Here is a 26,284-nt window from a genome sequence, read left to right on the forward strand (position 1 = left end):
CGCTCAGAAACTAGTTCTGTGTATGAGGTATCGTTAAAAAGCATAACAAAACGTCGTAACTTTGGAATTTGCGTTGTAATCTAACCAGAAACTTAGTTTTCATACATTCAACGTCCCTGACAGAAATTCGAATTTCGCGGCACACGCTACAGGTAGGTCAGGTGATCTACCGGCCTGCCGCTGGGTGGCAGGACTAGGAACCATTCCCGTTTTCTAATCAGATTCTCTCTGTCGCTGGGAATGTAAATATATGTTTACTTTCCCTCCTGATTTGATTTTCGTGTTTCATCGCCATCGATCTTCTGGGCCGACTTTTACAGGGAAGTACTGGATCGGTGGTTCGGCATACGCTTTTAATAACTTTTTAATAACTTTTAATGAATTAACTTCGAAGTTTTCGAAGAATAGAGATGTGTAACTACCGAAGTTTTCGGTAGACAATTACATAGTTTGCAAGAAAGGGAAATATAAATATTTATTCATTGATAAAGTGTAATAAATGTTAGAATTTGATTGAGGAAATAAGGTAACTTCCTATTTGAGGAAGTCAGAAAAACATAGAACTAGATATGCTTTCTTTAGAAGCTTTAATAGCTCTCGTTCTGACTAGCAGTTAGAATATTAACAGTACTAGTAGTGTTGTTTCCTCATCACCTTCTTACTTCACAGAAACTACAAATTCATTTGCAATTTGAAGATAAAGGAATGTAGCTCAAGATACGAGCTATTATAAGGTAAGAAGTGATTATAGTGTTCCCCATTGCAATAGAGGGTGCGTCTGATCGGCTCTGTCTCGTTCCCAGGTCTAGACCTCTTCCAAGCTCACAGGCCCAGAGGAGAAGGAATGTCGAAAGCCTTACGGAGGTTATGGAGAATCCCCACCGATCAGGCGTTCCCTCGGCAGGTTCTGTAGGAGCTCCCAGACTGCCAGGGATAGCCATTGGAAAGGCATCCTAATTCAAGGTGTTCCCCTTATTATTATCGTCTTGACGAATAAGGAGAAGAAACATTCAACGGCGTAGATTAAATGAAGATGCAAGATAATCTCGTCTGGCTATCGGAACCTCAGAAGAGACGGAGAAAGGAAGACATCATTCGATAACAGTTGCGGTAGAGGCATTGCCCTATCCGGGTTCGTCCCCCGTACAGCTGGACGGGGGGGTTCTATCCCATGGGGGTTTGAAATAGTTATTTCAATAAATTCCTCATCGGTACGTGTATATGAAAATATATCTATTCTGAGAAGAACGAATTAGATATTAAAGAATATTTGTTGATCGAATGAATTATATGGATCTCGTTTAGTGATTACACATATATATATAACTTTTAAGCTTCTAGCTCCTCGGGCATGAAGCTCCGGTAACGAGGCTCAATGCGCCTAAAGTGTCTGAAACAAGGCGCAAAGCGCCTGAAACGAGGCGCAAAGCGCCTGAAATGAGGCGCAAAGCACCTGAAGGGCCTGAATAGAGGTGCAAAGCGCCTGAAGCACTATGAACCAGGATCTTCATCGGAAATGGAAGTCCTTCTCATTCAGAAGAAAGGGAGGGCTGTGGACGAAAATGGAAGTATTGTCGAATTCTAAGCAAGAACAAATGTACAAGAGATCGGAACCTTCCGCACACGGAACCCTCCACACAAGCGGAACCTTCCAGAAGGCGGAAGATTCCAGATTCAAATCGCCTTCCAGGCTCTTGGAATTTTCCAAGAAGGAATATTTTCCAAATGTGCAGAACATTTCACATAAGCGGAATTTGACAATCACTCGGAACCTTCCGCACAAGCGGAAACTTCCAGACGTACAGAACTTTCCAGGCGAGGATCGCCTTTCAGACACTCGGAACTTTCCAAGCGGGAATTTTTTTTCCGGTTAAGCGGAACATTCCGAACGCGGAACTTTCCAGGCGCGCGGAACCTTCCGCACAAGAAAAACTTTCCAAGCGCGATACGTCTGCTAGGATCCAGGAGTATTCTGATCACGATACTCCTCCTAGGCGCCAGGAGTATTCGGAACGCGATACTCCTGCCAGGTGCCAGGAGTGTTCTGATCACTATACTCCTCCCAGGCGCCAGGAGTATTCGGAACGCGATACTCCTCCCAGGCACCAGGAGTATTCCGAGCACGATACTCCTCCCAGGCGCCAGGAGTATTCGGAACGTGATACTCCTACCAGGCGCCAGGAGTATTCCGATCACGATACTCCTCCTAGGAAAGCGATACTTCTGCCAGGCGCCAGGAGTATTCTGAGCATGATACTCCTCCCAGGCGCCAGGAGTATTCGGAACTCGATACTCCTGCCAGGCGCCAGGAGTATTCCGAGCACGAGGAGTATTCCGATCGCGATACTCCTCCCAGGCGCCAGGAGTATTCTAGGCAAGATACTCCTACTTAGCGCCAGGCACTTTCTCCTACAAGAAGAGCCTGACAACCGCCAAGAGTCCTCCAGGCGAAAGGTGAAAGACATCCGAGGCTTCTCCTGATAGGGACGGAAGTTGTCGCACAGGCGGCCGTCGCCCTTGTCAGGATAGTCTTAATGCAATAAAGGCAAGAGCAAGTTCGGCTTTTTCCTGGCAGGGACTCAAGATGTAGCACAGGCTGCCGTAGCCCTTGTCAGGTTAGAGTCGGTACTGCTAAAAGCCCTTCACCTTTCGAAAGGAAGCGCTCTCCTCCGGTTGCTCAATCTTTTCCCAACTTGAGGAATGGAAGATAGAGCAGAATTGTGAGAATTAGTTCAGTATTAGTAAGAGGATATTAAAATCATCCTCCTTCTAAAAAATAATGCAACCAACCATTTACAGAAAGAGGGGCAATCGTTTGGAAGTTGAACAAGATTTGTACGAAGCTCTCATTCATTGATTAGAGGCTCTTCCAGATAAGAAAGGCATAAAATACGGACTTATCTCCAAGATAATAAAAGCTGGAGAGATTCTCTTCGATCCTCGGTTGTCATTTGCGATCTCTTTTGACTAATACTCATTCGGGTTTATTGACGAAAAGAACGAAGAGAGTAAGATTTCCATTCTTTCTCTGCATGTCGGAGAGGAAAGAATGTCGTAGAAGACTTAGTGTATACGACTACTGAATGACAAGTCATATACGCATACCATAGTTGCCTTTCTGGTTCGCTACGGAATTATCTATATCCTTACAGGATTTTCCTAGTAAGGACTTCGCTTAAAAGGTTTGTTACGACAATACCTACTCAGCTTCGGTATTTAACAAAGGTTGTTTGGCTTAAATTTGCATTATTGAGAGCTTTCTTAGGCTCGAGAATAATTTTATTATATCCCTTCATTGAAGGGAATAACTGGCAACTCAGAATGAATGCAGCCAGGCAGTGAACGAGACGGCTGTAATTGTAAGCCAATTCAGTACCATCCGGTTCTCGGTCGTGAGCTGTTGGTTACATCTCTCTCTCCTAAGGGATCGAATGGTTCACCGTATATTCCCCCTACAATCAGGGACTTAACCATGAATTGAGGGGATTTTTAGGCAAACATGAATAACATCGTATTCGTTTTGCTAAGGATCTCTCTCTGCCTCGGCGAGGAAAGAATGTAGTAGAAAATTCACCTTAAGATAACGGTTACGGTTAAGCCTTATGCACACACCGTGGTTAATTACAGAATTCCTACTATCCTTACAAGAGTTTCCTAGATGAATGCTGTTTACCACAATGTGACGGTATTATAAAGGATTTTAATTCGGCAGAGCACGATTTAACCTATTTGGAAACATACACGGAACGTAACGATCCTTACCAGGTTCGATGCAGGATTTTGCACGTCCGTGAGAACCTTCTTGATCGACGATAATAACTGTTATCGTATGTTTAACATTTATTGGAAAGAGGTGTGAGAACCTGCGGAAAGTATTCACAGATCTCTTCGCAAGGTAGAAGACGAACGAGCTTCTTATAGATTGCTTCCTTTTCCTCGAAACAAGAGAGGTAGCAAGATACGCCATCTTTAATTTAAATAGGGGAATAAACTTTAGTCTTTTTTCCCCTAGTTATATATATTCTTAACAGATATTAAGATAAATGGGCATCAAAGGAAGAAGATGAATGCATCATTTTGGCAATAAGAAGGTTGGATTCACAGAGGTCACGTTCTTCTCTCGGCATGTGTCGGAAGGTTTTTCTAAGAGAGTAGAGATTTTATCGGAATCTATTAATATTGGACCTGAAAAACCTATCCACTCTGAGTCTGTCTGCGTGCAGACTGACCAGAAGTAAATATGAATGAGAGGATTTTTCAAGGGAAGCTTGATAATTCCTTCAAATATTTTAAAGACATAGAGTTGCTGCAGATCGTGCTAGATGGAAAGGGGAAACTGTTCTTTTCCGATACCTCTGTGAACCACATAATGGTTTTCTTCCCTTTCAGGGGGAAGAATCACCTTGGTATTTTATACTATCAGTGAACACAGTAAAAAGATATACTCTGTCTCGACAAAGAATATTAGAGATAGTAGAGAATTAAGATCTTCGGGATTTTATACGATACCTCTATACGATAAGAGTAGGAGATCTTATACTTAGAATGGGATCCTAATTTGGGCCTCAGATTCCGTGTTCCGACAAGATGGAACTGCTCCTCATCAAATGTTTCTCTTTGTCCTAAACGATCAAAAGGACAAGTGAAATTTTGGGCTTTAGAATCCGGAATCAAATTCTATGAAGACTCGGCAATGGGTTCTGGCCAGCATAGTATGTTTGGCAAAAGAACTAAAGCCTTTTATTCCTGGATCAACGCTTTCAGATAGAGGTTTCGTTGTCCAGGTAATGTATTGACGTTGTCATCTACGGAAGAAGACAAGGTTTAAACGTTTACTGACAGAGTCTTGGGAACGCGATGAGGGCTCAAACGCGATGAGGGCTCAAACTACTTCCCAAAAGGTTCAGAGAGATACATTAAAGAGCTAGAAATCAGGAGTCCTACCAATTTCAGCTCAGAATCTCTTCAAACTTCCAGGCTCCTTCCCTTCCTTCGGGCAAGGATAGGGAAGCTTCTGCAACGAGAAAACTCATCAACATGTAGGAGAACTCGTTAGCAACGGAAGTATTCAATAAAGATCCTCCTCGGAGGAAGACTTGTCTCTCGGACTTCTAGATTTCCTATCGTCTACTGGATGTAGCTGACTAAAATCACCTCCCCTTGCCGGAAAGGCCAAAAGCTCAAAGTGAAAGAATTTCTTCCACCCTTCTCCAGTCTCCTGATAAACGATGGTGGATCTTCAGGTCTTTCGGACAATGTAGCGCCAGTCAGGCGCCAAATGCCAAAACAGGCGTGAAGACACCAGAGAAAGACAGTCAATATGAACACATGTCATTGTCTGATGAGGAGAAGGAGCGGGCCTCCAACCTGGTGCAGTGCGCTAGAGGCGAACAAATCGGGAAAAAGTGTCCGATGTGGACATCGCCAGTTTCCTCGAGACTCTTAACAAGCTCGAAGCTCCAGCAAGTGGGGAGAAGTCAGCCACGCGCCAGGCGCGAGGCTCCAAACAGGCGCAAGGCACTGGCAAGGTGCGAGGCACCAGCCAGGCAAACAGGATGCGCCAGCCAGGCGCAAGGCGCCAGCCAGGGCGAGGCGCCAAGCAAGCGCGAGGCGCCAACCAGGCGCAAAGCGCCAGCCAGGCGCAAGTCAGGCTCTAGGCTTCATCCAGATGAGATCCAGTTCAAAGAAAGTCCTAGTCTTCTTTGAAACAATGGTGATCTCTAAAGCACTTCATAAGTGACTTGATGATATACCTTCAAACAGCTGAGAATTTAAAAGCTCATGAAGTGCGAGCTTTTGCAAATTCTTGTTCTTTTCGTAATAATATGTCTGGAAGACATATTAGCTTTAACATATGAGAGATGCAACGATGTGTTGACTGCTCATTACACGAAGGACGTCAAGTTAACCTACGAGAGATCCTTCTCTCTTGGTTTATACGTGTCAGCGGATACGTTGCTGGGATAAGGAGCCAACACTGATCCTTTTATAATGAGTTGAAAGTGAATTTTATTGAGGTTTGAAAGGAGTTTGGGGGATAACTCTTTTTCAATTCTAGCGTGAACCCTCATGTTAGGAACAGGTGATCGGGATCGGTGTTGCGCTCCTTAGTTATGCCAATAGGCATAGGCATATTGTCATATAAGGAGATTAGCACCCATTGACAAATGCCAATTAGGCTTGACCGAGTAAGTGGATAAGACCCCATCAGTAGACCCACAAGAACTCTTGGCCACAGATCACTATCTTGCTAAGGCTCTTGAGACGAAGCAGACTCCTATGCAATAGCTAGGAAGTCGACCCTTCGTCTAGAAACACAGAGGAACTAAGGTCTATAAATACCTTCAACATATGTTGTTTACCTGTCTAGTCAGTAGTTAGCTGTCTCTTGCCCTCCACCAAAGGGTGTCAATCAGCTATGTATATATCTGACAGGTAAGTTGAATGTATGAAAATAATATTGTTATGATACAATAAAGTTTCATACATACTTACCTGGCAGATATATACGATTGAAGACCCACCCAGCCTCCCCGCAGGAGACAGGTGGAAAAGAGAATCTGATTAGAAAACGGGAATGGTTCCTAGTCCTGCCACCCAGCGGCAGGCCGGTAGATCACCTGACCTACCTGTAGCGTGTGCCGCGAAATTTGAATTTCTGTCAGGGACGACGGAGTCGATAGCTATGTATATATCTGCCAGGTAAGTATGTATGAAACTTTATTGTATCATAACAATATCATTTTTTTAATTATGTACTGGAAACAAGCAATGATTTTTTCATTATTTGCGCTTTTGGACTGTTTTAAACTGCGCATCCCAAGCTAGTGTATTCATTCGCTTGGAAACTAGTTCCGCATATGCGGCGTCACTAAAAAAATTTAAAAATACGACAAAAAAAAGTGTCGAAAATCATCATAACCTCAAAATTTTTGTTGTAATGTAACCAAAAACATATTTTTATTATATACTGTGCTAAACTATAAAGGATTTTTATCATAGCATGCGTTTTTTAAAAGCATTGTTAACTCGGAGCGTCGGAAGTGTCAGCATCGTAACCTCGGAACAAGCGTCGTAACCCAGGACGGATTTTTCATTGAATATTTAAGAAAAAGCGTCGTAACCTCGGAACGTCGTAAGCCGGAACCGTCGTAACCCGGGGACCGCCTGCACTATCATAAAAGACAAAACCAAAAACCAACTGCAACCCCTTGGTATATTTATGAGTAAATTTACAAAAAGACTTTCATTTGAGACAGAGGCGCAGTACATTCTCTCTTGAAGTCAGAAGCAGAACTGAAGTCATTTGATGCCAGATTCATGGTTTTAGCCAATGTAAAAGTTGCCAATAGTAAATTTATGGGCTGTAGAAGTATTGGCACCTCTTTTGAAAAATGATGGTGCTTAATATTGCTTCCCTACAGAATCAATCCGTCCACCTCCCCAAACCTGTTATTACTACTCCTGAGAAGCTATCCGTCCATTAAGGGTTAATTTATGTTTTTATATACAGTATGCGACTTACCAGGTAATTACGTAGCTATATTTCACTCATGATTAGCTAGAATTTTGGAATTTGCAGTAACGCGAGTTTGTTTTGGTTAGGGGACTGATCACACCCCTTTCGGGGTAAGAGAGGAACCAGCTGAGCTTAGAACTTCAATACGTTTCTGTCAGCTGATAATGACACAACAGGTATTAGCGGCAGTGGTTTTTTGGAATATTTTGCTTCTCAGTTGGTCATATTTTGCAGCAGTTGGTGAAGCATTCTTATTTAAGGTAGCCAGCTTGGCAAAATTATTCAGCGTCCGGTCCTTTTACTGACCAAATTTCCTGATTTTGATGATTCACACGGATTTGGACTGTTAGGTATGGTTGACTCTTGACTTGTCGGCATGTTTGGTTCTAGTTCACAGAGTGTTGGTATTACAGCAAAGACTGCAATACTAGTGTAATGAAAGCCTCTTACGACCCGCATACTCTATGGACGACATGTAGAAGTCAGAATTGTACCCCTGAATTGACTTGTAAATGAATGGGAAAATTGGGATAGCAAGATGTGGAAGACTTTGAAGCGTCGTTTGACTAAGTTAGACGGAGACAAAAAGAGGAAAGCAGTTATTAGAGCCAGTAACAAGAAGACATTATGTAGTCAAGAGTGTGCTAAGTCTGTTGTAGAAAACATTCATGAACCTGTGTCATTTATTCCACCCAATCTCAGTTCACAATCTGTCACAGCCCCTCCTCCCCCCAGCTCCCTTACTCCTAATCCTGACCCTATTGCCAGCCTTGAAAACAGAGTTAACTAAAAGTTTTGGTAATTAGTGCATACTATGGAACAGTTAGGCACTTTGGTGAAAGTTCCAATGGGCAAATTTGATGAGAAAAGTGAAGGTGAAGTGTTATTTGAGGAGGTGGTTGTCTGTTCCACTGATTCTCCCTTGCAAAGGTCCCTGGCATACTCCCCTAAACTTGGGAGGAGCCAAACTGGTAGCCCAAAGGAGGTTGGTGGGGTCTGCCCAGAGGCAGTTTCCCCCTCAGTTGGGCATGTTGTTACGTCCCAGGTTACAACAGAGCGCCACTGGAAAGGTGTCTCTGGAAGTGAGTCGTCTCTCTTCCAGCTCATCTAGTTCTGGTGAATCTAGTCCAAGGCGCCAGGGGTGCTTTCCAGACGAAATCACGTCCTTTGAAATGACGTACGAAGGTTCAGAGAATCTTTGCAAGAGCAACAACTGTCCTGTAGATTTTGGGATAATCCCAAACATTTCTCACAATACCACCCAGTGTTAGAGGGCCAGTATTCTAAGAGGAAACTTCTTCCAGGAACCTGTCCTCAACTGAGTGCCCATCCGTCACTCAGGAGCATACTCTGTTTTTTAAGGAAGTGGCTGAGTGCCCATTGGCACCTGAGCACCCAATATTGAATCGTTCCTCTTTCCCACAATTCTTGAAACCCATGAGTGCCCATTGACGCCAGTATACTTAGTGTTTTCCAAGTCTTCAGCTCTGTTAAGCCCCTGTTGGTGCCATAACGGTCTGTGGCGCCAGATCCTTCTGTGCATGGAAGTTACTCGGCGCCAGTTTGCACAGAGGTGTTTGAGGACCCAAGTGCCCATGGACGCCGTGTGCTCATTGGCGCCCAAGTGCCAAGTTACGCATGAGAGCCAATTAACTCCTATTCTCTGCTTGTCTTGTGAGTGCCCATCGACTGCCAATCCTTGTTTGGTAACAGCTCCCACTAGCGGCCCATTGGTACTGGCTTCTTCTTCTTCTGTTATGGGGATTTTGAATTTGGCCACTGCTTCAATACTCCAGGCTCCTGTAGTAGAGAACTTTTCATTTGTGTCTGTTCATTGACTATTAATAAAGAAAACCCCTTATATTCCTCATCTACTGCCAGATTTGTCCTCCATTTCTTTGGACAAGGAAGAGGAAACAGACCCAGTCAAGCCATTTACAGCTTACGCTTCTTTACTTAATTATTTGGTGGCAACGTTTCCCAACTTCTCTCCTGCAGCTCGAGCCTTGCCAGCCTCAATGTATTTGATGGATAACAAGACAGCAGGAGAGAGACTCCCTAAGATGGTGCTCTCTTCCTTAGCTAAAAAGGCCCTAAACAAAGTGGATAGTTGGCTCTAAGGTAAGAGAGAACTGGGGAAGGCTTTATTTAGCTGCTCCTCCTGCTAGAATTACACAGAGGTGATATTTCTCATATGTGACTGGAGAAGCTCCTTGCTTGGGAGCTTCTGCCTCCTGCCAGAGACTTCTCCGGTCTGATAGACTCCTCCCAGAGATCAGCCTTTAATTCAGCGAAAATTCTTTTCTCCACTTCTGAACTGAACCATTTGATGAACCCTTAAACGCCGAATGGACGTATTAAACATCGAGTCAGAATGTCTCCCGAATGCTGAATGGACGTACCATACGTCGACTCAAAAGAATTTTTTTTTAAATTCGCGGAAAAATACTTATAGGCCTACCAGCCAAAAACTTTTGAATCACGCGCCTTGGGGGATGCTGGGAGTTGACGGATCGAGGTGTTGGTTTGTTTACAATCGTTACGCAGGCGCGCAAGCGCGAATTTCTTTCTTGCCGCACTAAAAAGTATCTGTGACACATCTCGGAAATTATTTCGTCACTTTGACATAATTTTTGTACCATTTTAAATTAGCCGTTACATGGTGTATTATATATGAAAATGCGTGCATTTCTATGTAGAATACAACGAAAAAATACTCATGATTGTAGCTTTTATCAGTTTTGAGATATTTTTATATAAATAATGATAAGTGCCAAAATTTCAACCTTCGGTCAACTTTGACTCTACCGAAATGGTCAAAAAAAGCAATTGTAAGCTAAAACTCTTATATTTTAGTAATATTCAATCATTTACCTTAATTTTTCAACTAATTGAAAGTCTCTAGCACAATATTTCGATTTATGGTGAATTTATGAAAAAACTTTTTCCTTACGTCCGCGCGGTAACTCTTCCGAAAAAAATCATACATGCGATTGTGGTAATGTTTGCACCATTTTAAAATTAGCTGTTACATAAAGTTTTATATATGGAAATGTGCGCAATTTCATGCACGATACAACTAAAAACAACCCATGGTTGTAGCTTTTATCAATTTTGAAATATTATCATATAAAAAATGATAAGTGACAAATTTTCAACCTTCGGTCAACTTTGAGTCTACCGGAATGGTTGAAAAACGCAATTGTAAGCTACAACGCTTATATTCTAGTAATATTCAAGCATTTACCTTCATTTTGCAACAAATTGGAAGTCTCTAGCACAATATTTCGATTTATGGTGAATTTATGAAAAATATAACATTTTCTTTACGTCCGCGCGGTAACTCTTCCGAAAAAAATCATACGTGCGATTGTGGTAATGTTTGCACCATTTTAAATTAGCCATTACATAAAGTTTTATATATGAAAATGTGCGCAATTTCATGTAGAATACAAAAAAAAAATAATTGAAGGTTGTAGCTTTTCTCATTTTTGAAATATTTGCATATAAATCACGATAAATAGAAAAAAAACCATGTTCGGTCAACTTTGACTCTACCGAAATGGTCAAAAAACGCAATTGTAAGCTAAAACTCTTACAGTCTAGTAATATTCAGTCATTTATCTTCATCTTGAAACAAATTCGAAGTCTCTAGCACAATATTTAGATGTATGGTGAATTAAAAAAAAAAAAACTTTCCTTCCCTCCGCGCGCGGATTCTCCGCCACAAATCTCCGAAATGTGTACGTCCCATTCTCGGAATATTTGCTCCATTTCATATTAGGCATTTCATAGAGTTTTATATATGAAAATGTGCGCAATTTCATGTAGAATAAAACTAAAAATATTTGAAGGTTGTAGCTTTTCTTATTTCCGAAATAATTGCATATAAAAATATATATATATAAAAAAAATTGACATTTGGTCAACTTTAACTCGTCAGATATGGTCGAAAACTGCATTTGTAAGCTAATACTCTTACAGTATAGTAATATTCAATCATTTGTCTTCATTTTGAAAGAAATTGGAAGTCTCTAAGACAATATTTAGATTTATGGTGAATTTTTGAAAAAAAATATTTGTTTACGTCCGCGCGTTACGAATTCATGCATTATTTTGTGATAATATTTTCTCTGTGTTGCTTTTATCGTTTTACAATGTATTATATATCAAAATGATTGCAATTTAGTGTACAATACAACAAAAAAAAACATAAACTCGTTAGCTTTTACGGTGTTTTGCACAGCATGATTTTAATACAATTATGTATGAATTTTTTTTTTCGCTACCATATATCGCATTATTTACATATGATAATGATATTATTTTTCATTTCTGATGGTTGCATACTAAACTTCAGGCAATGAAAAAAAAAGGAGCCAAAAATGAACTCTTAATCTTCAAAACTAAGCGCGCTTAGTTTTAAAATTCTGGAAGTGTTTAGCTTTTTAGACTTGGCGAATGGAACTATTCTTGTAAAATTAAGGACTGCTGTATTCTTCTGGAGGATAGCTATTCAGATTTTCTGGGAGTCATTTCTTGCCTTGATAAAGGTATCAGAGATGGTTCTCTGGAGCTAGCCTCCCTATTTGCAATGGGAGTATGGTGTTCTTACAACACTAAAGGAGTTGCCCATTCGCAGAAATCCGCTCTCCTGTTTTCTTCCGTGGACAAGCAACACCTTATCCAGCCGGCGACAGAACTTCAAATTGTGTCAGACATTCAGAAAAAATCTACACAGGGCCTCTTGCTCAATTAGCTAGACGCCCTAGACCACTAGCAAATATACGGTTCTCTTCTCAAACAATGAAGATGTCTACCACGAATCCCTCCCCATGAAGAAGCCATAATACTAGGTAAGAATCTCACACACACACACACTAAAGGAAACGAAACGGCCAATGAACCGGGAAAAGACCAAGAGAGGAAAAAAAAAAAACACACAACTCTCGCCCAGGCAGTTAAGAAAAAACTGGCGTAGATGATCGGCGTTTAACCACTCTTCACCCGATCTACGCATGCGTTGCCAGATATCACAAGATTCCTTGCTTTCATCTGCTTTTTAACCGGATCCAGCTAGGCGCTAGAAATTATCCTATTGTTAAGACCTCAGGTTTGTAGCTATGAAAAATACAAATTGTCTTAGAAAATTTGTCATTTTTGGGGAATATTGGGATTAAAAGGGAACCGAACCTGGATCATCGAGGTCCTGAAGGATAGATATTCCATTCCTTTCTTATGAAAGCCTCCTTTAACCAACTCACCTGTCATATTGCCAACCTATTCATCAGGATCTGAGAGGTTTTCAGCCCTCTCTTTGGAAGTATCCTCTCTTCTGGAGAAAGAAGCCATTGAAGTGTTCGAGGACACCCACTTGCCAGGTTCTACAATTGTTTTTTTGCAGTGCCCAAAGCCATAGGGAGTTGGAGGCTGGTTCTGGATGTGAGTGCCTTGAATTTGTACATCCAGAAAACCAAATTCAAAATGGAGGTGAGTCAATCTGTCCTTTCAGCCATTTGTCAAGGGGACTGGATGATTTCAAGAGACATGATGGACACATACTTTCACATCCCAGTCCATCTAGACTCAAGAAGATTCTTAAGGTCTGTTTTCCAGAACAGGGTGTATCAGTTCAGAGCCCTTTGCTTCAGCCTCCAGGTATTCATGAGAGTTTTAGCGCCCAGAGCTCAAAATGGTTACATCTGAGGGGGTGAGCATTTCACTCTACCTAGATGTTTGGTTACTTCGACCCCAGTCCAAGGAGAAATTATGGAGGACCTTCAAAAGGCCCTTCTGTTACCCCAGGATTTAGGGCTTCCAATAAACTTTCAGAAGTCACAGATGATTCCTTCTTTGGAAATAGTTTATTTGGGTATGAGGATAAACTCTTGGACTTTTCAGGTTTTTCTCCTCCCCCAGAAGAATAGAATCATGCCTATAGAAGGTGAGAAATTCCTCTCCCTCCAGTCCTGTTCTGTGAACAGTTGGATTAGCCTGCTAGGGACCCTCACACCCATGGAACAGGCAGGCTACATGTGAGAGCCTTGCAATTTTATCTGAGAATCAATTGGAACAGAAAGAAATATCCCGACACTTTGGTTTTTCCATTCATATGGGAAATAAAGGATGACCTACTATGGTGGAGGTCTAGAGACAGGCCCTCTCAAGGGAAGTTCCTTCTTCCTCTGAACCCCGACCTAGTGTTTTACTCAGACTCTTCAGACCTAGGTTGGGGAGCTCTCCTAGGAGACAAGGAAGTCTCTGGGAAGTGAACCCCATAGAAAAGAAGTGGCACATCAATGTGAAAGAATAAAAGGCAGTAGAAGTGTTCGGCAAAACAGTGACAGTACTTTCAGACAATACCACAGCTCTGTCTTATGTCAAAAAGCAAGGGGGGACTCATTAGTTCAGCCTATACAAAGCAGCAAGAGCCCTTCTCATTTGGGCAGATCAAAATCAAACCAGGATCATAACCAGATTTATTCAAGGGAAGTTAAGAGATTAGCGGACGAGTTGAGCCCCCAAAAACAATTTCTCCACCTGGAATGGCTGTTAAACAAGTAACATGCTAGTGTGTCTCAAACTTTGGAAACTATGGGGAAAACCAATCTTGGATCTGTTTGTGACCACAAGAACCATTGGCTGCTGCTATAATGTTCTCCAGCCTTGGATCCTTTGGCATGGGCAATGGATGTAATGCTCATAGACTAGATGGACAAGGATGTTTATGTTTTTCCCCCATTCAAGCTCGTGAGAGAAGTGATAAGTTCCGGAATCACCCAAATGTAACAATGACTATGTTGGTGCCACTTTGGCCAGCCCAAGAGTGGTTTCAGGACTTGCTTGAACTTCTGATGGATTTTCTGAGGCTATCACCCAAAAGTTCAATCTACTCAAGGAGCAGCACTTCAGACGAGTTTCACCGAGGGCTGTCCGCTCTAGCCCTGACCGCATACAGACTATAAGGAGATTGGTATGAGTGAAAGGCTTTTCAAGGTCGGTTGCAGAAGCTATTGCTTGATGCAGACGTCAATCTATGAGCAAAACATTTTGTCTTCTAAGACATCTGTAACAGAGATTGGAGATTTCCTTTCTTACTTAAGATCCTCTAGAGGGCTATCGTCCTCTGCCATTAAAGGCTACAGCGCAATGTTGAGCTCCGTCTTAGACATAAAGGAGTAGGTCTTTCGATCTTATGAGGTCGTTTGATACAACCAAATAGAAGAAGACTAAGTTAGTAACATGGAACCACGATGTAGTTTTGAAGTGGTTTGCAGATCCATGGTTTGAACCCTTATGTTCAGTTTCATTGAGGGGTCTCATTAAAAGACGTTATATTTGATGGCTTTAGCGACTGCTAAGCGCGTGAACGAGTTACACACACCCTCGTTTTTTTTTTTTTAGCTAAAAAGGAGACCATCCAAACCATGGCCTCATTCCTTTTCTATAAATTACTTGACAGATTAGGTCCTGAGGAAGAAGAAAGGACTCTCTGCCCTGTAAGGGCGCTAAGATATTATTTACATAGAGCAGAGAAGATTTGTGGCACACTGAGCAACCTGTGGTGCTTAGTAAAGAATCCCTCTCGTCCCCTCTTAAGCATTTTTTATGATAGACCTTATTTCAGAAGCCCACTCTCAAATTAATGAGGATGCATTATCCTTGGTTAAAGTGAAAGCACACAAAGTAAGGGCTTTAGCCACCCCTCTACCTTTCAAGCACAATTCATCCATTTCATCTATTCTTCAGACGACATTTTGAAGAGGCAAATCAATATTAGCATTTCATTACTTATGTGAAGTAGAAACTATATATGAAAATTGCAGTACTCTAGGGCCAATTTCAGTTGTTGGCATAGTGTTGGTAGAGGTAGTGTAGGAAGTACTTCTTCCTTTTCCTTTCCTTTCTCTTCACCTGGAAATAAGGGTGTTGAGTCATAGGGGAGCCGGGGTGTACTATGTATATAGACTACCCTCCAGTTCTGCTTTTAATGTTTGGGTAGTGTTGCGTGTTTTTAATTTGGTGTTAAGCTACTACTTTTATTATTTTGGTGGTTTGTGTTTGGCACTGAGCCCAGGGCAGGGGCACCTTTCAATTCTTTGCCAGCAGTTGAAGTACTCCTTCGGTGCAAAGGATCCCATGCAAGTAGCAGGCGACTCAGGCTGTACTGCCTCACCATTACAGGTTGAGATGAGTCGCAACCAGAGGCAGTGATTTTCTGCTGTTACTCTCTCACTAGGTAAGGAACCAGCAAACATTATTACCAATGCTAGCTTTTGTTTCTGTTCTGATTACAATTATTAATGTATTAGAGTAAGGTCCATGCTTCCCAACTCCTGCAATGTGGGATTCAGCTATGTAATTACTTGGTAAGTTGCATTTATAAATATGACATTTTCATAATAAAATTAGGTTTAATATATAGTACTTGCCAAGTAATTACATGATCAAAGCCCTCCCTCCTTCCCTTGCGTAAACAGAAGGATATAAACATTGAAGTTCTGAGCTGAGCTGGTTCCCCTCTAACCCCGAAAGTGGGTGGGGTCAGTCGCCTAGCCAAAGCAAACTAGCACTACCATGAATTCCAGAATTCTAGCTGCTGACAAGTGAAACTTATAGATATGTAATTACTTGGGAATTATTTATTAAAACTAATTTTGTTATAAAATTGTCATTATAAGGAGACAAAGGCTTAGGAAATTAAACTTTTCATCAAAATTATGGTAAATGGAGTCATAAATTTGCATGCTATAAGAATACAAAGGCCTTGGAACGATTTAACTCTTATTTAAGATAATGGTAAAAGGAGTCATTAATTTATCTTTTTTAATAAGAATATAAAGGCTCAGAAAAAATTAAACCGTTCATCGGTTTGATGGTAGGAGTCCTAATTTACTTGTTATAAGGATACAAAAACTAAGGAAAAATTAAACTTCATCAAAATGATGATAAAAGGAGTCATTAATTGTTTTTATAAGGATCCAAAGGCTAAGGAAGAAATAAACTATATTCATCAAAATTATAGTAAAAGGAGAGATACTTTTCTCTGTGAGAAGTACGCTTGTATGTTTCAACACCTTTTAATCATTAATTTATTTAATTTTAATTATTAGATTATGGCTGTATGATAAAAATGATTATGTTGAAGTTGACAGGCAGAACACAGATACTGATCTTAAAAGTAGTGTCTGCTCCATCTCCCTGTACCAGTAGTTAAACCATATTAATATGAATATTACCTTGTAAAAATTGTATAATGCAGTTGAGCCCCTAGGATTTGCAGATAACTAAAATCCATGAATACTTGACATCACTAAAAATGCATATAGCTGCCTATTTTGATATTTCAAACACAAAAAACAAAATAAAAAACTCAAAATGCTTATAGCTGACTATTTTAATAGTCTTGTCATGGAAAATGTATTTAGTCCTGAAAATAAGTAGTTTGTGAAAATTTCTGTGTGAGAAATTCTGCAAGTAGGCGAATTTTCCATGAATAATGTGGATATACGTTCCACAGAAAATTCTTTGAATAGGTGGAGCAGCTAATCTAGCACTGCAAATAGGGGCCAGGTCAACTGTACATAAATTAAATCTACCATTAATTTAACCAAAGTATAAAAATATACATTTCTATTATGTGTAGGGTAGGATTGATTAAAGCGTGGAAGTGGATAAGTTGTAGTATGTGTGAACAAGTACATTTTTTTGCCTAGCTATTACAGTAACTTTTGTAGTATATAACTCTTAATATGTAGTACAATGGTTGAATTTTGCAATTCAGCTTCAAATTCATCTTCAGAAGCTGAAAATTTTGACCAAAACAGGCAGTCCTCAGTTAATGGGGGGAGGGGGAAGGTTCCGTTCTTGACAGGGTGCTGATAGGTGAAAAACGCCATTAACTGAAACTCGGTGATTTATGGGCACCAGTAACCAGTTAATGGCACCTCTGTTGTGTATGTTATGATGCCATAACTTTATGGCGTCATAACATACACAATAACCGAAACTCGGCCCGTTGTAGCACCATCAATAACCAAAACTCGGCCCGTTGTAGTACCATAAATCGCAGATTTTATGGGGTTAGACAAGTGCCATAACACTGGATCGCCCTTAACCGAGTTCGGCGATAACTGGGGACTGCCTCTATTAACCACCTTTTCTACAACTTTAACAGTCTCTTTATTAATACAAGAATAATTTTGTTTTCACTAGTAATTCCTGAAACAATAAAAGAAATAACATTCTTAATGAATCAATAAAAGAAAATGATAATCATCCAGTATCCTTATGTAGACCCGTCAGTCAGAGCAATTGCCTATTTTTTTTTTTTTTTAGGTGAGTGTCAACAACTTGCTCATGGGGTTCCCCAGACCTGACATTAATTTTTGTTTTGGATTATTTATAAGAATTTCCGTCATTTTATTCACCTTTTTTCCTTTTTCACCTTATCTGTTTCTGCTATTCATGAAGATAATTTTTTGAGAGGTTGTTTTTTTTATTGTGTGTGTTTCCACTCTTCATGAAGCAATTGTGAGAGATTATTCTTTGTATGAATCTGGCTTTTCTTAAGCAAGAGTTTGCAAGATTATTATTTGTTTTTTCATTGATTTGATTATTCTGTGGCTATTAGTTTGCTTAATATTATCTTGTAATGGTTAATATTATCTTTACAAGCTCTGACATTCTTTTTGTTTGAATGTTTCACCTTAACTTTTGCTGCATAAGTGTAAGGTTTGTCCCGGTTGGGTTCTTTGTTTTACCATAGGTAAATTTTGAGTGGTAATTTTGTTAACGTGATTTGGTATCCATTAAGTCTTCTTGCTAATTTTGCTTCTTAGGTTTAGAGACCCTTTTATGAATAGTATTTAAGTTTTGTATAAGTTAACTTCTTGTTTTGCTAACTGACCAGGTGTGTTTTTATTGACTTTTCTCCTTGCCTTACTTTGTATTATGTATTTACTTATTAGTTATTGATCCACTTCATTATTGTTTGTTGTCATCATCATCAATCCCTCTAATGATGTATGGGTATGGCACAAAGAGCCTATGTGAAATTCCACCACTAATAGCTTTCATGGGTTTTTCTGGTGCTCACTGAAGTCCAGCGATGCTATCATGTAATGTTGTCCCTTGGGTGGAGTAAAAGAATATCCAATAGCATCACTTCTGCATCATTAGCTCATTTATGCACAGCATAGAACTTCTGTAATTTCCCTTATGTTATAATTTTTCACTTTTTCCTGCTATCTAACTCGCATAACACCTCTTAGAACTGCATTCTTAGTTGGAAAAATCTGTTGTATATGTATATGTAGTTTCATTGTCATATGATTTATGGTGTGTAGAAATACGTTTTGTACAAGATATACTTACTGATAATCTTTCATGCGCATTTTCAGTCTATTGGATTTCAGATCTTTTTCAGCCTCTTCATTGTTTGATTTGCCATTGTTTTTAGTTTCTCACTATAGGTTTCACTAAAGGAGAAAAAATATAAAATACCTTTGTTTCTAAAGATTTGACAGATTCACCTCCATTAATCCTTTCTCTGCCGAATGTTATATCATCACTATTTGCAAACTATCTTCTTTACTTAATTGTTTCTTAGATGAAACTATATTCCTGAGTCTCTAGATGTATGATACCTTTTATAAGCAAGCTCTATAAATTGTGGGGTGTTTTACTGATTGAGACAGCATCATTGTAGAAGTCTGTCATATTTTAATTTTTACTCCAATCAAAACTTTTTCCATCTCCGTCTACTTTTTCAGTATAAAATCATGAGAAGGGCAAACAAGCAGAGGTGATAGGGTTAGCCTATAGCACCCCACTATGTAATGAAAATTCACTTGACAAGACTCCATCAACATTAAATCTGTATTTATTTAGTTTGTTGATAATCGCAATTAGCTTTAGAAGATCTGGCAGGTAGTCCATGCTTTGGTTAATGTACCTGTCTGAGAACTCACTATCTTTTTTATAATTATTTACTCACTTATTCTCTGCAACCATTGGTTACTTGTCTTAACATCAAAATAATTGGTAAGCTTTGTCTTCTGATACATAATCACTGTCATGAATTCATGATGGCTGTTTGGGCCTCATACCCAGGATTTTTTTTTTTTACAAACGTCGTAGTTTTCTTTGCATATCGGGTGGTGTTGTTCTGTCACAGTTCAGAAAGATTATCCAATGTCACTTAAGATTTGGCCTAATTTTTTATACGACCTATAATCTAAACCCGACATCCTAGCCCAAACGTCTTCTCTCCACTCATTGACTGAATAAATGAAGTACTATAAGGGAGTGCTTGCTGCTGGTACATAAGGTTACTGGCCGAGTACAGTCTTTTTTTTATTTACTTCATCAATGACACCTTTTGGTAAATGGAAAGGGGGTAATAATAAGTAATGAGGTTGTGTAAAAATTTAGTTTCTAAAAAGTTTGGTACAGTATTTCACTTAGTTGATTCTGCTAACTATAATTGGCAAAATAAGGGTTAGTACTCAACCTATAGGCAAGCAGTCATAGGTAAGCCCTGTGAAATACATATTGTTAAAGTTGTATGTAGTACTATATGATTAATGCTACATCTTGACATGTCCAACATGAACTTGAGTACAGCAATGATATTTACCCTGCAAGTCACTTGTTCTGTTAGCATGAACCATGTTGGCTCAGTTTGTTTATCAGTTGGTGTATTGGATTGTGTTTGTTTGTTTGTTTGCTATTTGTCATAGCTAAGGAAAAAGTTGTTTGGATTTGTAGGAACATTACACTAGAGATGCACTTCATGAATGGTAATAAGTGATTGGGTTTTAGAAGAAATCCAATTTTGTGTAAGGAACCTTTGGGCAGAGGGTGGATTGCTCAATCTTCATAGTTGTTGAGGTGTATGAACATCTGTTTCACTCTTAATAACTGATTTACATGTGACACCTACCTCGTGTCTAGTCTGAGACCTGATACAAAATTGTCTTCATTAATAAACAATTACATGATGCACTTGAGTATAACATTCTAGATCATGTTGGCAATTGAGTTTATTACTATCATAGTCAATCTGTGTTTGTCCTGCAAAACTGCAAACAATCTACAGTAGTTACCTCATCTTCTCATTTTCTTGGGTAGCAATTGCAGACAAACATTTTGAATTTGTTGTATGTTTTTGGCATTTTATAATTGGATTAGAATATATTTTAATTTATTGCAATTGCACTACTAGAAACTCTTTATGTATAAAAACTCTCATCTAGATAGACAGGACATTGATTACCATCAAAATTCAAAGAAGTTTTAACTTCAACTCCTGTACAGTAGTTCCATTATTTGCTGTATATTTTGTTGCTCCATTGGTTTGTTTTTTCTGATTCTTACTATGCTAAGCAGCAATATTATACAGTTTTGGATTAAACTCATTTATGCATTCCATGCAGTTGTGGCATAAATTGTTTTGTTATTTCCTTAGCCAGAACCTTATGACCCTAAAACAATTCACCCTATATTTTACAAATTTAATTACATTTTTATCAGTTCATGTATTAATTTATTTTCATGTATATTTTTTTCTTTCCTTACTAATTTCTTCTATCTGTATTGCCTATTATTTTCTGTAACTTCTTTGAAATGAACACTGTGTTCTTTGGAAGCTTAACTTAAGTCTTTGAACACTCTAGGCCCAAAAGAAGAAATTGTTATGAATTAAGTGGGATACATAAACACCCTTATACTTATAGTAAAGGGAAACAGAACTTCATATAGAGGTTACATCATTCTTCTTTGTTTCATAGCTTACATACTTTTGTTTCTGAGACTCCCAGCTAGGTTTGCAGCTAGAATGAAAATAAAGATCACCAATGAACACAAATAGGAAAGCGTTGCATGTAGCACTCTCATCCTGAGTTGCCAAACAGCTAACCTTAGTAAGGTGCTGCCTGTAGAATGGTTAGAGGACAAAGTAGGTGCTGAGGGAGAATACCAGGAAGACACCATTTTTCATGAAGGCTGTGGAGCCCAGTTCTGTGTATACAGCCCTTTGACCCATTCATAATAGTTTTTAGACATAGTATAGGAATGGATCCAAGAAACTACTCAGAATTCTCATTTGCAATAGGTTTCATACAAGCTTCTTTGAACAGATATTTGTGTGAGCAGGTTGTCTAATGTCTTTTTGTTTTCCTAATGATTGATCAGTTGGCCTTAATGGACAGGGGTGAAAGCTTTTTTGTGGGCGGTTGCCATTGAAGTTCTGAGAGATACTTTGACCGTTACTTGAGTTATGTATTACCTTGAAGTTTTTGTGCAACCAAAGTACAGTGCTCCTTTACTGATAGCTTTTGCTGGAGCATTGTCTGTTACATTGCAAAGTCTGGTTTTTAAGTTAAAATATGAATGCATAGAGTTACAAGGAGTTACAAGGATTAGAATATCTCAAAGACTTATTAGTCCATCTGAGGAGACATCGTGTGAGGAGACATCGTGTGCTCACTGTCTCTAGGAGCAGGGTTTACTCTTCATTTACAGTGTCCTAATGATTTTGTCTAGCTTTCTTTTAAACTTTTCCACGCTGTTACTGTTTAGAACTTCATGTGGCATTTTATTCCATGTGTCACATAACTTGTGTGTAAAAAAAGTTCCCACAATGCGATGTGTTGTATCTCTTCAGTTCTAGTTTCCATCCATTATTTCTTGCCTGGTTTTCATTTAACGTAAGTTTAACGTAAATAGGTCACTGTCTACTTTTGTTATGCTTTTCAGTATTTTAAATGTTTCTGTCGGTTGTGAAGTTGTGATTCGTAGCTGTAACTCTTACTGTTCTCGATATTAAAGTTTTAGATTGAAGTTAGAATAGCTTGGTGTTCGTGAAGGTTCCTGAGTAGAATTTTTTACATAAATGTTGTTTAGGTCTTCCCAGCTGAATATACTTAAAGTCAGAAACCAAATATATTAATTTTTGTAGTTAATTCTGTTAAATAAGAAAGAGGTACTAGTAATTTCGATCAGCTAGGGCAAGTGGTAGTGCATTTTACCACTGTTATTGAGGAATAGTCACAGGAAGAAACAAGTTTGGTCACTGAGATTGGTTCAAGAGTTGTGGGAAACAGGTGCATAATACTATATCAATTTGGGAAGGTATGTTATCATATAGGGTAAATATTTTAGTATTTAAAATCCCTCTGTTTGCAAGTAGCTCCTTTGAGAGAGAGAGAGATTTTTGCTCGTATAAGATTTAATAAGGTTTTAAACTGATGAGAGAAAGGGGGTGGTTTATATTTTGTTGCTAAAAGATATATCACAGTTTTAAATTGAGAGAGAGAGAGAGAGAGAGAGAGAGAGAGAGAGAGAGAGAGAGAGAGAGAGAGAGAGAGTTACAAGGAGTTTCAAGGAGTTATAAGGATTAGGATGTCTCAAAGACTTTTTAGTCCATCGGAGGAGACATTGTGTGCTCAGGTATCTGTAGGAGCAGGTTTTAATCTTCATTCACAGTGTCATAATGATTTTGTCTAGCTTTCTTTTAAACTCCTCCACACTGTTGCTGTTTACAACTTCATGTGACAGTTTATTCCACATGTCACATATCTTGTATGTAAAGAAGTTACTACAATGGGATGTGTTTTATCTCTTCCGCTCTAGTTTCCATCCATTATTTCTTGTCTGGCTTTTGTTTAACGTATGTAGGTTACTGTCTACTTTTTTTATGCCCTTCAGTATATTAAATGTTTCTATTAGTTGTCCTCGCAATAGTCGTGTTTCTAAGCCATACATGTTCAAGAGAGAGAGAGAGAGAGAGAGAGTTTTGAGAGAGAGAGAGAGAGAGAGAGAGAGAGAGAGAGAGAGAGAGAGAGTCATTTTGCTACCATAAGATTTAACAAAGCTCTAAACTGATATGAGAGAGAGAGAGAGAGAGAGAGAGGAGAGAAGAGAGAGAGAGCATTGCTACATTATAACGTTAAAGAGAGAGAGAGAGCGAGAGAGAGAGAGAGATAGAGAGAGAGAGAGAGAGAGAGAGAGAGAGAGAGAGAGTCATTTTGCTACCATAAGATTTAACAAAGCTCTAAACTGATATGAGAGAGAGAGAGAGAGAGAGAGAGAGAGAGAGAGAGAGAGAGAGAGAGAGAGAGAGAGAGAGTCATTTTGCTACCATAAGATTTAACAAAGCTCTAAACTGATATGAGAGAGAGAGAGAGAGACCTTACCTTACAGACCTTACAATTCGTTCGGGTTGCCCCAGGTCCCTCAGTGTGAGGCGCCTCTAATGTCTACCAGAGAGTTGCTAGTACATCTTCCGGTATATTTTGCATCTTCCAATCTTGGATGGTCTGGGATGCAGTTTAGATATTTGTCGAGCTTATTCTTAAACACATCTACGCTCACTCCTGATATATTCCTCAGATGAGCTGGCAACGCATTGAATAGCCGCTGCATTATCGATGCTGGTGCGTAGTGGATTAATGTCCTGTGTGCTTTCCTTATTTTTCCTGGTATAGTTTTGGGCACTATTAATCTACCTCTGCTTGCTCTTTCTGATATTTTTAGTTCCATGATATTTTCTGTTATTCCTTCTATCTGTTTCCATGCCTGAATTATCATGTAGCGTTCTCTTCTCCTTTCTAGACTATATAATTTTAAGGATTGTAGTCTTTCCCAGTAGTCTAGGTCCTTAACTTCTTCTATTCTAGCTGTAAAGGACCTTTGTACACTCTCTATTTGTGCAATATCCTTTTGATAGTGTGGGTACCATATCATATTGCAATATTCAAGTGGACTACGAACATATGTTTTATAAAGCATAATCATGTGTTCAGCTTTTCTTGTTTTGAAGTGCCGTAACAACATTCCCATTTTTGCTTTACATTTTGCCAACAGAGTTGCTATTTGATCATTGCATAACATGTTCCTATTCATCATCACACCAAGGTCTTTAACTGCTTCCTTATTTGTGATTGTCTCATTATTAGGTCCCCTATATGCATATAGCTTTCCTTCTCTGTCTCCATAATTTATTGATTCAAATTTATCAGAGTTAAATACCATCCTATTTACCTCTGCCCAATCATATACTTTGTTAAGGTCTCTTTGTAGAGCATTCCTATCTTCATCACAAGTAATTTCTCTACTTATTCTTGTGTCATCAGCGAAACTACTCACTACCGAATCCTTAACATTACTGTCTATGTCTTCAATCATAATAACAAACAATATTGCAGCTAGCACCGTACCTTGTGGCACACCGGATATTACCTTGGTTTCATCCGATTTCTCATCGTTTGCAATAACTATCTGTTTTCTGTTGTGTAAAAATTCTTTTAACCATCTTCCTACTTTATCTACGATATTGTGTTTTCTAATTTTCTTTGCTAATATATTATGGTCTACTTTGTCAAAGGTGTTGCAAAGTCTAGATAAACCACATCTGTTTCATTTCCGCTTTTCATATTTTTGAATATGTTCTCACGGTGGACTAACAGTTGGGTTTGTGTACTTTTTCCGGGTACGAAACCGTGTTGTCCTATATTAAACAAATTATTTTTTATTAAATGTTTCATAATATTTTTCTTCATTACCCTTTCATACACTTTCATAATATGTGATGTTAGACTCACAGGCCTATAATTACTTGCCTCTAGTCTTGATCCACTTTTGAAAGTAGGGGTGATATATGCTAATTTGTGCTCATCATAAATCTTGCCTGTATCTACCTACACTTTGCCTTAATAATATTGCAAGTGGCTTTGCGATAGAATGAACTACTTTCTTTAACAAAATAGCAGGGACTCCATCCGGCCCTGCAGCAGCTCCATTTTTAATTTCATTAATTGCCTGCACAATATCAGCTTCATTAATTTCTATGTCAGCTAAATATTCACTATTTTCGTCCCTTACTTCTATATCATTATCTTCATTATCTATTCTAGGGGTGAATTCTCTCTTATCTCGTTTTCTGGACCAGTATGTTGCAAATTTGTCCTTTTTTTTCATTCGTTAATCTCCCTTCAATTCTCAGAGGGCCTATTTCTATTCTTCTTTTATTCATCTTCTTCGCATATGAGTATAATAGTTTTGGGTTTTGCTTGATATTTAATAGGGTTTTTTCTTCCAAGTCCCGTTTTTCATTTTCTTTTGATTGTATAATCTTTTGTTCTGCATTTTCTATCTTACTTTTTAGTTCTATAACTTTCCATGCATTTTTTTCTTTTGCAAGACCTTTTTTCCACTTTCTGATTTTCTGGAACAAGATCCTTCTGTCTCTTGGTATGCATGAATGATGTTTACTTTTCTTCTTCGGTATATATTTACCACTATTTTCTCCAATATTTTATATAATATCTCCGTATTTACCCTTATGATTCATCACTTACGAAAATGTTATCCCAATCTTTGTTTAATTCTTCATTAATTTCTGACCATTTTATATTTTTACTGTAGAAGTTGTATTTTCCATATCCTTCCCACTTTTCATTTCTTGCTTATCTCTATTTTCACTTGCTTTGGAATGAACTGTTAATTCTATGACATTATGATCTGAAATACTCGCATTATAAACTATTATTTCTTTAACATAATTCATCTCGTTCACAAATACTAGGTCTAAAGTATTTTCCTTTCTTGTTGGCAGGTGATTTATTTGTTGAATGTTGTATTCTAGTAGCATATCTAATAGCTTTTCAAATTGCCTCTTATCTTCTGCACTACTATTACTCTCTTTTTTATATGTATAAGTACAACCACAGTCTCCTATTCGTTCTTTCCATTCTACGAAAG

The 26,284-nt window shown here is 38.9% G+C and overlaps 1 protein-coding gene across 12 annotated transcripts in view; it reads left to right on the forward strand.

Moving 5' to 3' along the window:
• LOC135220649 (tight junction protein ZO-1-like) overlaps positions 1-26,284 on the forward strand; it is a 702,643-nt gene that overhangs the window by 68,203 nt on the left and 608,156 nt on the right. The window lies entirely within an intron of this gene.

Source organism: Macrobrachium nipponense, chromosome 2 (genome assembly GCF_015104395.2).
Source record: "Macrobrachium nipponense isolate FS-2020 chromosome 2, ASM1510439v2, whole genome shotgun sequence".
Classification (NCBI taxonomy): Eukaryota; Metazoa; Arthropoda; class Malacostraca; order Decapoda; family Palaemonidae; genus Macrobrachium; species Macrobrachium nipponense.